This window comes from Chenopodium quinoa, unplaced genomic scaffold (genome assembly GCF_001683475.1).
Source record: "Chenopodium quinoa cultivar QQ74 unplaced genomic scaffold, ASM168347v1, whole genome shotgun sequence".
Classification (NCBI taxonomy): domain Eukaryota; kingdom Viridiplantae; phylum Streptophyta; class Magnoliopsida; order Caryophyllales; family Amaranthaceae; genus Chenopodium; species Chenopodium quinoa.
In genome coordinates, this window is record NW_018743813.1 from 1,918,857 (window position 1) to 1,933,785 (window position 14,929).

Consider the following 14,929-nt stretch of genomic DNA (forward strand, 5'->3'; position numbering starts at 1 on the left):
TGACATGACATGTGTATGACTTGTGAGTGTGTGTGTGTGTGTGTGTGTGTCTATGTGTGTGTGCAGACTCAAGCAAACGAAGATGCAAAAGCAAAAAAATTTCGTCATTTTTTGTCATGAGTGGAGGGTACCGACTTTCTCCCGAAAAAGAAAGATGTGAAAACTGAACTTTTATTTTCGAACTTCCTTCGATGAAAACATGGAAAAAGTTTTTGAACTTCCCCAAAATAAAATAAGGAAAGAAGTTTTGAACCTCCTCCTTGAGCAAGACGAAATGAATCGTATGGATTGAATTGCTTGTCCTGAAAATAATGTATGCATGAGGCATGTTCTTAGGCCAGGAGGCTAAGGACAATTACATCATGTGACACGATAGATGAATGAACTTATGTCATGGAGCTAAGCATCATATATGGAGTAAAGAAGCAATTTTGAACGTCACTTAGGTCTGGAAGCTAAGCACGTATAGTGATAATTGCGTTGCTTAGGCCAAGGAGCTAAGCACGATATGCTTTGTGTTTCGGGGTTTTCTGATGTCCTGCGGGAGAGTTACAATTCCGAGACTGGAACCGGACGCCTGTACCTGCAAAACAAACGGACGCTCCGGATGATTGGAGATCCGCCTCCAACGGTCAAGTTAGTACTTGATTAAGGAGTAATTAATGCGGAAATTAAAGTGATTGGGTCTCTCTAGGTGAGAGTGTTTAATGTGTGTAATCTGCGTTTTTTTAGCGTGTAATCTCCCTTAATGAGGATTAAGGGAGGTATTTATAACCTCGGGAAACGTGTCAATCTAGGTTTAGGTTAACCTTGGGCTGATTGGGCTTCCCTCGGAAGTTGGGCCTAGGTGACCGGTTATCCCAGGTGTCATGGGAAGGACACGTGTCGTGTCGTAATTGGTCCATGGTGGACGGATCATTGCTTGACACGTGGCAGGCTCCTATTGGCCCATGTGACGGACACATGGCGGAACCTGATTGGTCCACTTGTCAGATGGTGATTGGTGGGGAAAAATCCCCTAATCATTTGCCCCTCACAGGTGGCACGTGACTGGTCACGTGTTACCTGTGACAGGTATCGCCCTGTAACAGGCGACGGCCTGCTACAGGTGTCACTCGGCGAGAGGCCGAGAGATTCTCCCGCCAAAATTTTGAATTCTGGAAGTGACCCTTCGCCTTCTCACTTCGCCTATATAAACGAGTGTTGACTTCGGTCATTTTCACACTTGAAAACTTTGTGAGAGAACATTCGGACCCCTGAACTTGCTCTGACATTTTGGACCCTTTCTGCCTACCGCCTGCTCTGACAAGCCGACTGCAAAGGATATTCAGAACTTCATCAATCGTCACTCGTTCAGGTAACCGTCGGTTCTCTTACTCTTAATTTTCTTTTTACTTTATTCTTTTTTGAAATGGCACCACGGAAGCACACGACACGACCTAGGTTAGTGATCAGCCGGTCACCGGGGACGGCTGAATCTAGGACTAGGACTGCCGCCTGCCCTTTTCTGGACCCATCTTTGCCCATTATACAAAGTAAGACTGTATCTGTGTCTATGCAGAGCATGATGGCCAGAACAAAAAAGACTGCCAGGATCTCAAACTCAGACGGCTCCTCCCACAGGGTGCCGATTAGTGAAACATCTGACCAGGCGCCAGATGTGGAAGTGAAACAAAGCGGCTTGAAAGCCGACAGTTCTGAGGGAGGAGTCAAAGTGACCCCTTCCCATTTTACAGTTGACAATTCTACATTCTCTCCTGCTCCTTTTAAAGGAGAGGAGGCGGGCCCCTCCAGGAGAGGGGAGGAGTCGTCCTCTTCGGACTCGTCAGAGGACGATTCCGAGTCTAGCTCTTCTGGCCATGCTTCTCTGGACACAGAAGAGAAAAACAGTCGCCTGCAAGAGGCGAGGCTTTCTCACGCAGTTGAGAAGGGGGACGATTGGGCGGAGCCATCCGCCTCTCACCGAGAGCAAAATACCCCCTACTACTGCACGGTACCTCGGGGCCGGATCACAGCCATGCAAGAGAAAGTGGAGAGCTTTATCGCAAACCACACAATGGGCCCCGGCTTTTTAGTGTTTGTGCCGGATCCAGAAGACACAGTCGTCTGGCCGGCTGGTACCAGTTATGATAGCGCTTGCTTTGGCTGCTACGAGGCGGCCATCAAGGCTGGGCTGCGCTTCCCACTACATCCAGCTGTTCAGCGGATCTTGGATGGGTATGAGTTGGGGTTATGGAAGTTAGCCCCGAACTCCTAGGTCAACGTACTCGGCTATGTGGCCGGGTGCGAACTGCACGGGGTGGAGCCGAGCTTCGAGGCTTTCGCCCACATGAACTATCTCAGCCGGGACCCCTAAGGCAGGCGGTACCGGCTAGTATCAATTGACGAGCCACAGGGGCTACCTCATGACGAGAGGTAAAGCAAACAAATGGAAGGACTAGCGGAGCACCTTCCTCATCATTGAGAGTTCAGACACAGAGCTGAACAAGCGCTTCAACAGGTGGAATAGGAATCCGCCCCTTCTTGCAGGCGGCCGCAGCATGCCGCCTGTTCCCCCCAAGGCTAAGAAAGAGATCCTAGACAAAGGACTCTTCAAAGTAGAGTCGAAGGTGAACTCTACTTCAGGGGTACGAGAGCAAGTACCCCTGCACTGCGTCCCGAGCTTCAAATGGCTCTACGACGAGTACTTTTTGGCCGCCTGTGGCCTCAACAGTCGGTGCTCAAGAGGTAGCCGGCCTATCGAATACTCTGTTGTTCCGTGCATTTCTTGTTATGACTTTTATTAACTTTGCTATTTGTTTGTGCAGCGGACGCCATGAGCAAAATTACCGCCTCCAAGACTGCGGCGGCCATGTTGCGGGCCTCCATCATGCAACAGTCTTCAACCGACTCCCCCAACAAGGGGGCACCCTTGGTGGGCTTCGAACCTTTCACCCTCTTTTTGGAGTTGTGTTTATGCATATACTAACTCTTTTCTTCTTTTTTAGACGGGCGCTCCAAGAGCTTCTTCTTCCCAACAGCCGGACCCCAAGGACCGGAGGACGACTGTTGCGAGCTCTCCTGATTCTGCCAGGAAACATGTGTCGGCACCCTTGACCTAGACGGGATTGCAGGGGTCCTTGCTGAGGTATACTTAGCATATTTTTGAGTATTTGAATTCCAGGACGCCTGTTTTCTTTTTTTTTTGGAAACTGACGCCTGTTCCTCTTTTTACTTAGGCCCTGCTCCGAGTGAACGGTCTTCGCAAGCCGCTTGACCGGAAGAACAAAGAGGTAAAGGCTGCGAAAGCTATGGCCGCCTCTGACTGTGATAAGGCAATGTTTTAAATTGCCCAAAATGAAGTTCTGACCATTGATATTCTTTATTATCAGGCGCAGGCTACCGCCGCTATCCGGGCTCAGTTAGAGGCGGCCCAGAAGAGGAATAGCGAGCTGGAGGCGACCATCAACAACCTCAAGGCCGAGCTGAGACCTCTTCGCCAAAAGATGTCCTCATACGAAACCTTGGAGAAATCCTTGGCGAGCGTAAAGGTACGCCTGGTGACCCAGGAGAAGAGTCTTACTCAAGAGCTCTCGGGAAAAGCCGAGCAAGAAAAGAAAGAGATGGTCCGGGAGATGATGGAAGACTCTGCTCAAATCCAGCGCATGACTTGGGGCCGCCTCTTCCCCAATGCCGACTTTGCCTCATGGGAAAAAACGTACCGCCAGTGTTCTGATAGATATAATCAGGAGATCCTGGCGGCTGCTGAGGAAGAGGCGTTGGCGGCTGCTGAGGGAGAGGCGTTGGAGGAGGAGGAGCAGCCGGTAGTGGCGCTTGTGCCGCTTGGGGGTAATGCATCAAAGAAGGATGCAGCTGAAGCCGAGTCCAGCAAGAAGAGTGCTGACCAGGCGGCATCTGCTAATATTGAAGATCTGCCCCCTTCTTAAGCTTTATGTCTTCTTGTCACGGCCTGCGTGCCGTTTGTTTGTATTTACCCGGCCAGGGGGCCGGGGCTCTGAATATTTTGCCGGTCTTTAATGACCGGCTTCTTTTTAATGAATTTTTTTGTTTTGCTTCAAATTTGTTTAAGTATTGAATATTCTGATATCCAATTGTACACTATACCGACTGTTTTACATGGCCGATAGTTGCAGACAGGTACGGATAGTTAGTCAAGCCGCCTATGCCCCTGGACGACTGGTTGTCAGTTTCCAGGCTAGACAATCAGTCGGCCATTTATCCAATCGGTATTCGAACCATGTTAAAGACTGGATCCTCTTTAGGCAGGCGGTCCTGTAAATTGTAAAATTAACCAAGTAGGAAAGTGGTTTGACCAAGTAAACATGATTGTTACCTAGTCGCCAAGTAACTTTGTAGTAGAGGTATCAAGCGGTTGGTACCGGTTGTTCCCCTTTATTCGCCAATGTTTGTTGGCTTTTAACTCATAATTTGTTAACCTAGCAGGAGTAGTGGTTGAGAGCCCCTGTTTGCTAAAAACAGGCGGACGACTCATTCCTTTTAGGCTCCACATTAAGTTTGAGGGAGTGACTATAAGTTAACATAGGAGTTACTTAGTCTCCGTCCCACTCTAGATTGAGTAGTGGAGGTACCAGGCGGCGGAGGCCGGCTAGACCCCTTGATTCGCCAATGTTTGTTGGCTATTAACTCAATAGGTACCCCCTGCATTTATCCCAAGTAATACAGGCGGTCATCTGACTCAGATGTCAACTGCTACCACTGGTTTGGTTAGTGATAGAGTTATCCTTGTCTCAAAAACGGCTACGCGGTTGCCCTTGGGGACAGTCGTATAGGTGCCGTGTAATTAGTTTATAGAGCAATGTTCCACCCAAAAGGGAGCTGCTCTCTGCGACGAATTTCATCCGGAGGGATGCCGCTGGACGCCTGCTATGATGTTGGGACAGGTCGTATTAGTTTTGAAGATTGGATCAGTTGGCTTGGCGCCTGGTCTGATCATTCGGCCTGTGGCCTTGGTTAGTTCTTGGTGAACGTAGGTGCTAAGTAAAAGGAGGGTAGCCGCCTGTTTAGGCACAGGGTCGGCCAGGCCCTGATCATTTTTAGTTAAGTATAAGGGGGGTGGCTGTGTGTTTGGAACCAGTCGGCCCTCTTCTATGGAGAGTAGCCGACTATATGTCCAGACGACATGCCCCTATGGTGATAGAGTAAAATATTAAATGGAGAGTAGCCGACTGTAAAGGTACAGGCGACATGCCCCTCTGAAGATAGAGTAAAATACTCAATGGAGAGTAGCCGACTGTAAAGGTACAGACGGCATGCCCCTCTGAAGATAGAGTAAATTACTCAATGGAGAGTAGCCGACTGTAAAGGTACAGACGGCATGCCCCTCTGAAGATAGAGTAAAATACTCAATGGAGAGTAGCCGACTGTAAAGGTACAGACGGCATGCCCCTCTGAAGATAGAGTAAAATACTCAATGGAGAGTAGCCGACTGTAAATGTATAGGCGGCTTGCCCCTCTTAAGTAAGAATAAAAATTAAACATGGAGAGTAGCCGACTGTTTGTTAGTAGGCGTGCCCCTCTTAGTACAAAATTGAATATTAAGTATGCAAACTTTTATTAAGTAGCCCTTGACTATTTACATCATTCAAAAGAAATATTTCTTAAGATTATCTACATTCCAAGTTCGAGGCAACGGTTGTCCGTCTGGTGTTCCCAGACGATAGGTACCGTCCCTGACCTCTTCACAGATTCGGTAGGGTCCTTCCCAGTTGGGAGTTAGTTTGCCAGACTCATTAGCCCTACCAACTGCTTCCATTTTTCTAAGTACAAAGTCCCCCACTTTGAGTGGACGTCTGTGTACTTTTTTGTTGTATGATCTAGTCATTCTCAGGCGGTAAATTTCATGGCGCAAGACAGCATTGCCCCTCCTTTCAGGAAGTGAGTCTAATGCCAGGCGCATGGCTTCCTAGTTTGCCTCTTCGTCATATAGCATTACTCGAAGAGTCGGCTCGTAGTGTTCTATTGGAAGAACAGCTTCCGCACCATAAGTTAGGAGGAATGGAGTTTCTCCAGTCGCCCCTTTTTCAGTCGTCCTAATGGCCCAGAGAACATGTGGTAATTCATCCGCCCATAGGCCGCCTGCTCGTTCAATCTTTTTCTTGCGACCGTCTGAGATGATTTTATTAAAGGCTTCTACCTGGCCGTTTGCTTGTGGACGGCCGACAGATGCAAAGTAGTGTGCAATTCCTTGGTCACCCAACTAGCTTTTGAGAACAGGCGTCTCAAATTGGGGACCATTATCAAAAACCATAGACATGGGAACCCCGAACCGAGTGATGACATTTTTCCAAATGAATGAAATTACATCCTTCGTCTTGATTCCCTTTACAGCCTCCGTCTCTACCCATTTAGTGAAGTAGTCGACGTCAACAAGTATGTACCTCCTTCCGCCTGTAGCAAGCGTATATGGACCCAGAATATCCATGCCCCACTTAGCAAACGGTAGTGGGCTATGAATGGTAGTGAGGTCAGTAGCCGGACGGTGAATTAGTTTGCCAAACCTTTGGCAATTGTCACATTTTTTCACCATCTCCATCGCATCTGCTTCTAAAGTAGGCCAAAAGTAGCCCTGCCGCCTTGCCCGTTGAGCAAGCGTCCTACCGCCTATATGGGAAGCACAGTAACCAGAGTGAAGATCGTCCAGTATCTCTCGCCCCTTTTCTGGAGTAACACACTTTAAGAAGGGTTGAAGGTGCCCCCTTTTGTGAAGTTCTCCCTTTATTATTTCAAAACTGTTTGCTCGTTTTTTCAGTGCTTCCGCCTGTTGATGATCATCCGGCAGGGTACCATTTGTCAGATATACCCTGATTGGATCCATCCAGGTTGAGCTTCTGTCTAAGATTCCAATAGGTTCTTCCTCAATGCTTCTCCTCTCCATTACTTTCCAAAAAACCGTTCGAGGAATATCACAGGAGGCGGATGATGCTAATTTTGAAAGTGCATCCGCCTGGTTGTTTTCTGATCTCGGCACTTGGGTCAGATGGAAATCCTCAAGGGAGCCGACTGCTTGTCGGACCGCCTGTAAATACTTGATCATGGCCGGATGGGTTGCTTCGTATTCGCCATTGTACTGACTCACTATCAATTGTGAATCGGAACATGCGTCTATTTTTCTTGCCCCTGCCGCCTTGCACATGCGGATTCCGGCTAGTAAAGCTTCATATTCTGCCTCATTGTTTGAGGCCTGAAAACTGAAGCGTAGAGCATACTCGTACCTGTCGCCCTCTGGCGACTGACATATGACGCCTGCTCCACAACCATTTGAAGTAGAGATTCCGTCCACATATACCTTCTAGACTTGGTCTGGAACTTGAGAGTCAGGAGGACGAGTCATCTCAACAATAAAGTCAGCAAAGGCTTGCCCCTTCACTGCTTTTCTAGGCTCGAAAGTAACTTCGAGGCTCTGTATTTCTATGGCCCATTTGATCATTCGGCCTGACGACTCCATGATGGTCAGTGGCCGCTTGATAGGTTGGTCTGTATACACGACGACTGCATGTGCCAAAAAGTAGGGCTTCAATATTTTAACAGCCATGAAGAGTGCAAGACCAAATTTCTCAACTAAGGGATACCTCAACTAGGCATTTTTCAGTACATGACTGACAAAGTAGACCGGGAGCTAACAGTCGTCTCTTTCAGTAAGGAGAACAGCGCTTAACGCATGATCAGAGACGGCCAGGTACATGTAGAGTACTTCTTTGGGCAAAGGGCTGACCAGCCTTGGCAAGGAATGCAAGTGAACTTTCAATTTCTGGAAGGCCGCCTCAGCATCCGGCCCCCATTCAAACCTTGCCTTTTTCTTAATTGCCTGGAAAAAGTATAGGCATTTGTCGCCTGATCGGCTTAGAAATCTTCCCAAGGCCGGCAGACAACCTGTTAACTTCTGAACCTCTCGGATGGTACGAGTCGACTGCATGTCAATGACCGCCTGCACCTTCTCAGGGTTCGCCTCTATTCCTCTCTTATTAATAAGGAATCCGAGAAATTTCCCAGACTCAACTCCAAAGACACATTTCTTGGGATTGAGCATGACATGGTGCCGCCTGAGTGTGGCGAAAGTTTCTCGGAGGTCCGACAGATGAACTTTCTGAAGTTTAGATTTGACAATCATATCATCAATATATTCCTCGACATTTCTCCCAATTTGATCACAGAACACAGTGTTTATCATTCGCTGGAAAGTGGTCGGGGCATTCTTAAGACCAAACGACATGACCGTGTAACAGTATAACCCCTGATCAGTGACGAAGGCCGTCTTCTCCTGATCTTTCTTCCATAAAGGAATTTAATGGAAACCAGAGTAGGCGTCCATAAAGCTCATCAAAGCATGGCCGGCTGTTGAGTCGACCAGGTTATCAATTTTAGGCAGAGGGTAACTGTCTTTGGGGTACGCCTTGTTTAAGTCTGTGTAGTCTACACACATTCGCCAGGTGCCATTCGGCTTTTTAACAAGCACCACATTTGCAACCCAGTCTGGGAAGTAACATTGCCGAATGAACCCTGCGTCAAGTAATTTTTTAACTTCGGCGGCTGCCGCCTGACTTCTTTCTTCGCCATGGTTCCGCTTCTTCTGCCATACCGGCTTCTGCCATACTCGACCCAGTGGCCATAACCGTGGGCTTGACATCCGAGAGATAGCACTCTCGGGCCATCCTCTGATCTCCCCTTAGGGACCCGACTGTTCCATTATCCCTCTCAAACTTGAGCAACATAAGAGATGGGATTATAACAGCCTTGGAATTATTCAGGGTTGGTCGTCCCAGAATCATGTTGTAGGCCGAGAGTTCTTCTACTACCAGGAGCCGGACTACCATGTGTCGTCCTTCCCCTTTTTCGCCCAGGCGGATGGGTAAATCCACTCGTCCCACTGGGTGGACGACTCCTCCTCCAAACCCTACTAAAGGGTGGGATGCCGGATGTATGCAATCAGTCTGATATTTTAGTTTTGACAGACATTTGCTACTGATGAGATCTGAGGAGCTTCCGGTATCTATGAGGATTCGGCCAACTCTCTGGTTGGCCACTTTACATTCAATAACGATAGGGTCGTCATGCGGCCCTCTTACCCCTCCTAGATCTTCTTCAGTGATGACAATCTCAGGAAATGAACATTTGGAGGGCCGTTCTTGGTGAACGGAATTTACATCTAACCGTCTGATATTGTCTTTGTTGCCCCTAATAGTGGGGCCGCCTCCTGAGAAGCCGCCTGCAATGGTGTAGACGACTGCATCATCTGTATCGGAACTGTCGGCCTGTTGATTCTTTTTGGCCGACTGCTTTTTTGAGGAAGTGTTCCCCGTAGATTTCTTGACATAAGTGTCAAGATCACCTTGCTCAGCCAGGCGGTCCACATACCGCATGAGACTGATGCAGTCATTGGTTGTTTGCAGAACCCTTCATGGGGACCGGCTTCTCAATTGAGATCCGTCCCTTGATTTCCTTTAGGATAAATTGGCTATCCTTGTTAAACACATACTTTGGGGAGTATGGTTTAGAGGAATCAGCCGCCCAGACCTCTTTTCTCTTCTCGTCTTTGTTTGACGACTGTTTCTGTCGTCCTTCTCTTTTGTCGGACCTTTTCCCGTCTGACTGTTTTACCGTACTACACAGGTCAGTCGCCTGTATATGGGCTTCCGCTTCAATCAAGGCCTCTTGAAGAGTCGCCACCCTCTTTCGGACCAAATCAAATTTGAAGGTCGACCCGTCTTTGAGACCTCTGAAAAAGTCAGTATAGGCTACTTCATCCGGTAACCCCTGAATCTGTATTCTCATCAGGTTAAACCGCCTGATGTAAGAACGAAGCCCCTCCTTCTCGCCCTGTTGAATTGTTCCTAAATCAAGGGTCGTCTTCTTCGCAGGGATGTTCATGGCGAAGTTGGAGGTGAATAAGTAAGCAAGCGTCTTGAAGTTATTTACACAACTAGTCGGCAGGTTGCCGAACCATTGTTGTGTGATTCCTTTGAGAGTCGCTGGGAAACACTTGCACCAAGTGGGATCATCCAACCCTTGAAGGTACATCAGGTTGGTGAATGCCATGAGATGGTCTTCTGGGTTAGTAGTGCCGTCATAGGCGCCTACTAATACATTTTTCACTTTGGCCGGCTGAGTGGCCTCAGTAATTTCCTTGGAGAAGGCCGACGGCTGTTCACCAAGTCTAAGTACCATAGCTGCCAGTCCATAGGTTGGACATTTTTTGCTGCATGTCCACCAAACGGAGGTGGCTGTAAAAAATACTGTTGCGGTACAAACGGTAAGTTTGGTACCGCCTGGTCGCTATGAAAGTCGTACTGACGGGAGGTGCCGCCTGACTGACCCTCATGATACGACTGAGTATGCCTCATTGAGGTATTTCGCAGACTGTCTTGGAAGTTTGAAGTAGAGGCCGACTCTGACAATCGGTCACTCTTCTTCTGCTCTAGCAGTAGCCGAGCGTCTGTGTATGTTTTCCTCGACCCGTCCGCCTGAATATGACGAACAGGTTTCCTATTTCCTGGAGTAGGAAAACGGTATTTTGTGAAATCAAGGGCAGGTGGCTTCTTGTTGATCAACTCTTGAATTTCTCCCTTGAAGTCCCTCATGAAGGTCATGAGTTCGTTCCTTGTGATGGGAGCAGACCCATCAGTCGGCTGCTGCCGAACAGGTGGTGCGCCTGCTCGCTCACTTCCAGTTTGAAGATGTTCTCGTTCCCTCCTTTCGGTATGACGGGTACGTCGGGCCCTTAGGGTCCCGTCTAAAGCTGTGTGAGGTTCAACTTCAAATTCATTCTCAGTATCGTGGTCCGACTGAACTTGAGGGTCGTCTAGGGGACGCCTCTCTTCAGGAGTCGGTACAGAAGTGGATGTCATCTCAGAAGTACTCTCCCCACAGACGGCGCCAAATGTTTCGGGGTTTTCTGATGTCCTGCGGGAGAGTTATAATTCCGAGACTGGAACCGGACGCCTGTACCTGCAAAACAAACGGACGCTCCGGATGATTGGAGATCCGCCTCCGACGGTCAATTTAGTACTTGATTAAGGAGTAATTAATGCGGAAATTAAAGTGATTGGGTCTCTCTAGGTGAGAGTGTTTAATGTGTGTAATCTGCGTTTTTTTTAGCGTGTAATCTCCCTTAATGAGGATTAAGGGAGGTATTTATAACCTCGGGAAACGTGTCAATCTAGGTTTAGGTTAACCTTGGGCTGATTGGGCTTCCCTCGGAAGTTGGGCCTAGGTGACCGGTTATCCCAGGTGTCATGGGAACGACACGTGTCGTGTCGTAATTGGTCCATGGTGGACGGATCATTGCTTGACACGTGGCAGGCTCCTATTGGCCCATGTGACGGACACATGGCAGAACCTGATTGGTCCACTTTTCAGATGGTGATTGGTGGGGAAAAATCCCCTAATCACTTTGTATGATTAAAAATCATTGATATATAAATGTTTCTTAGCACATTATGCGAAACAATGAACATTGCTCAGGTCAGGAAGCTAAGCAAGTATACAATGTTTCTTCTATTGAATGTTGTCTTTAAATATGATGAAACATGCACAGTGTTGAAATAAAATTTCATGATAAAGGGCTCTTAAAGGGAAGGATGATTGATATGGATATGGATGTGTGAGTGAAGTGTGTGAATGTGATACTAAGGCTGGCTGCAAGGGTTATGGAGATGGAAAGAGATGTGAGAAGAGTTAAAGATGATGACTCTTCAGGCTGGGTAAGCTAATGTGATTTGGGTTCAAGTCCCCAAGTCTAGCTCTAAATGGGTAGGGATAAGTATTGGATATTCTTTGACTCGATCATGTATAGATATGAATGTGAATGTGGTTGCACCTCAATGTGAGGTTGCCTACGTATCCGTTAGGAATCAGGCCGAACGTAGCTCTAACCGAACTTTGCACAAGTGTATGTACACCTCAAAGAGGTCTTTCAAGGGTTGTAATGTGGTTAAGTTGATGGTTTAAGGAAGAAAGGGATAAAAGGCTCAAGACCCGAGAGAATCCCCAAGATGTGTAATTTTGAATTTGAAAATTTTGAATTTTGTAAGTTTATTTTCAATATATATGTTTTTCTTCTTTTTTTTTCATTCTTGTGAATCAATGTAGGCAATCTCAGATCATGTGGTCCATCACTCACTTGGCGTTCATGTTTCTCAGGCACGGTACCAAGCACTCGATGAGAGACGCAATTTGAGACGTGTTCATATCAAAGACATTGGAACACTTGCCTTTAGACATTGTTTTATTGTTGCTTTGCTGGTTTTTTATTTTTACTTGCTTTTTGAATGTTATACAATTACACATCCTCAAATCTTAGGGTTGAGTGAATGTGGGTTGAAGAAATGAAGGCCAAACATTAGACGAGGCTCAAAGTGGTTGATGAAGAATTGGATATGTGATTGAGTGGTTAATGGGGAATGACAGGGTTGCAAAGGTGCCTCAAATCATTGGTGTACCTTGTGTTTAGTTCGGCAATTTTTATTTTTTATTTTTATTTTTTATTTTATTTTTTTATTTTTTTATTTTTTTTTTTGCTATTCACATGATCGAATGTAAGAAAGAGATGCTCATTTATGAAGAAGGTAAGAAATGTGACACATAGACACATGGATAACGGGAACCTATGCTAGACTTATTGGGGGAGAGGGTTGAAACAAAAGAATAAAAAAAAGCATGAAATCTTGCACGAAGGATCAATGTGCCTTGTATTCATTACTTCTTGCCGCCTGGAGGGACAAGAAGTTTATTTGTATCCATCACGTCTTGAATGACGTCCTTCAAATTCCAACATTGCTCCGTAGTGTGGCCCCTTCCTCGATGGTACTTGCAATGGGAATTGGGATTGCATTTGGCGCTCCTTTCTTCAGGTTTTGGCTCTGGAAATGGCCCAATAGGTGTGATCAGGCCTTAACTGTAAAGGCGATCAAAGGCCGCATCATAAGTCATTCCTAAAGGAGTGTAAGTTCTTTTCTTCTTGGGAAATGGAGTATTAAGAGCTAACACTTCATTGAGATCAACTTGGCTTATATTGTTGGTAGTATTTTCGTGCTTAGAAGACGAAGAAGAAGGATGGTCGTTCGTCTTGTTTTTCCAAGTGTTATTATTGTTACTACCAGCAGTCTTTATTAGCTCATCCTCGATATTGATGCCGATGTCGTATACAGCTCCGAAAGTGTTCAGTGGAAGAAATTTGAGATGTTCCCTATATTTATGAGTCAGATTTTGAATAAAGAGGCAAACCATCTCTCTTTCATTGGGGGGATCTACCAAGAGTGAAGCTGTTTCCCTCCACCTGTTCAGGTGAGCGGTGAAGCCTTCATTCTCTTTCTGTTTGAGAATGGAGAGTTCACGTTCAGAAGTTTTAGTTTGAATGTTACACTTGTAACGATTCATGAAACTTTCGGAGACATCTTGCCAAGTCGTAGTACGCTTGGCATCTAGGGAATAGAACCATTGTTGGCAAGCATGTTCTAAGGAGAGAGGGAACACCGTAGGGAAGAGTGTTACGTCCAATCCCTTAAGAGCCATTGTTGCAGAGAACGCCTTCAAATGGAATATTGGATTGTCAGTAGGCTTGAACTTTGGAATATCAGCAGTGGAGAACTTTTCAGGGAGTATGTCCTTCACATTCAAAGGAGTGGGAGGCCATTCCACATAAGTGAAAGCCTCAGAAATCTTACTCATTTGTTCCTTTAGTTTGTCAAGGGTGGAAACAGTGACCTTGTTTTGTTCCATGGTAGTGACCCTAGTGGTAAGGGTTTGCATCATGGAAGACAGTGCCTCAATGGATTTGTTGATGTTCTCAATGTCTTCTTTAGTGGCCATTGAAAGGTGATGAGTAACGGAGATGACAAAGTTCTCTTTGAACGCCTATTAGATCTGAGAGATTGTTGCGGTAGTGGCTCGAACCGTATTGATCTATCTCTGTTCCTTGAACAAGTACTGTGAAATAAAATAATTCACTTAATTGTTTGACTCATTACTCAAGATAGGAAAGAAAGGAAAAAAAAATAGACATTTGAAAACAGGTGAGAAAACTCCACTCATTTTTTATTATGACAAAAAAAGGGTGCATGAACCTAATATACGATCATAAACGACCTGGTGCACGACTCGAGTCGGAATATAAAGAAAGTGTGTGGACTATACTTGACTCGTGAGTGACTAAGTGATGTTATAAGACTCGTGGTATGATCGTATGGCTAGACATGTGAACAATGACTGACGCGAGGACCAAATTAACACGAAAGACTTGACTAACGCTTTTTTTTTGTCACGGTGGAAATTTGCCATGACACGGTAGGGTTTCCCGTGGCGCGGCAGCCATTCCCGTGCCACGGTAGATGCTGACGTGGCACAGATTATTTTTTTTCCCCTTGACACGGGAACTTCTCCCGTCAGACGGGATAAAATCCCGTGTCACGGGAATATTTTTTTTTTTTTTTTACAGGGGGTGACGTGGCATGAGACATTTCTCCCGTCAAACGAGATACTATCCCGTGTCACGGGAACATTTGACAGGGGGTGACGTGGCACGGGAACTTTTCCCGTCAGACGAGATAAATTCCCGTGTCACAGGAGTTTCTTTGTCATATTTTCTCCGCTCAGGCCGACCGTGTCACGGTGAACAGTACCGTGACACGGTAGGGTATCCCGTGTCGCGGCAATTCCCCTATTTTGAAAAACTATAATTTTGAAAATCTACTTCTCTATTTTTAAAGGGAGGATACCATCCGACAACACAAAAACAAGACTTCCCTAAAATACGGTCAAAAAAGTGGTGTACGACTTTAAGCAAAAAAGTGTGTGAACACGACATGTTAGTGATTAAGTGAGATTATGGACGCGTGTTTTGACCGTAACACTAGACACGACACAAAACTGGACACAGCATTCGCACAAAAATCAAAAAAAGGACTGACAAGACACT